At 40.0% G+C, this 1,041-nt stretch overlaps 1 non-coding gene across 1 annotated transcript; it reads right to left on the reverse strand.

The window, feature by feature from the left end:
• Positions 1–284: 284 nt before the first annotated feature.
• On the reverse strand, positions 285–357 carry Trnak-cuu (transfer RNA lysine (anticodon CUU)). The gene has a single exon. It is a non-coding gene; the product is annotated as a tRNA-Lys (tRNA).
• Positions 358–1,041: the final 684 nt, after the last annotated feature.

Consider the following 1,041-nt stretch of genomic DNA (forward strand, 5'->3'; position numbering starts at 1 on the left):
CCCTTGAATTAAAACTTTGGGTGATTGAACCGCCTTATCGATTTTCCTCTCCCCCGGGATAAATATACATATGATAACATAGAAATTTTGAGTATATATATTTCAAAAAGGGGGTGCTCGGCCGCAGTTTGCCGTTAGGCATGGAAGTGTCACAGGAATCGCCGATAGAAAGAGCCCTTTTACTGTTAAGATTATAAATGAAGATGCCAGCGCCTGAGGGATATCTTACATATGGAAAATGTGCAGCGTATTTTACACATGTAGATTTGGTTAAAATGGAAGACCGCCCAACGTGGGGCTCGAACCCACGACCGTTGGATTAAGAGTCCAACGCTCTACCGACTGAGCTAGCCGGGCGACACAGTCTTCAATGCAATCAGCATGCATACTCTTCAAACCCTTGAGATGTGAAGTACAGAATCGGAATGTGAAGTGTCTCATTAACACTTTCGATGCCAAGGACGTATATATACGTTATTTGGCGCCAACCGTTCCGTGCCATCAATGCAAAATGACGTATATATACGTCATTCGAAAAGGAAAAAGTTTAATAGATAGAAGAAGGTCGAGTTCAGGTATTTGCCGTCTTTTTTTTTATCTCTCTCTCTCTCTTGTTGTCAAGTTGGGGGGAAAGAATGACGTCGTCAGCCAATCGCGTCATTCAAGAAATACCAAGATGGAAGGAGGGTCTGCCATGAAGTAAATTATCAACTTATTTAGCATGGCCGAGGTACATATTAGCCGCAAATTATCATCAAAAATTTGTACGAGACCGACTGACGCCAACACACGGTTTCAACTTTTTACGGTGAAATGATTGAAAGGTGTGAGGAGAGATGATAATATTATCAATCATGTTACGAAGATGTAGAAAAACATTACTAAACCGGGAAATAATTCGAATATTTTTATATGCATGATCGTCGTCTTATTGGCAGGACGATGAAATGATTCAAAATGTTGGTATTTTTGAACGTTTTTTTAATTTTTTATCATTTTTGGGTAACGGATTGACGGACATCTGCAACGAAAGCAAATTTT

Source organism: Styela clava, chromosome 7, assembly GCF_964204865.1.
Source record: "Styela clava chromosome 7, kaStyClav1.hap1.2, whole genome shotgun sequence".
In the NCBI taxonomy this organism is placed as follows: Eukaryota; Metazoa; Chordata; class Ascidiacea; order Stolidobranchia; family Styelidae; genus Styela; species Styela clava.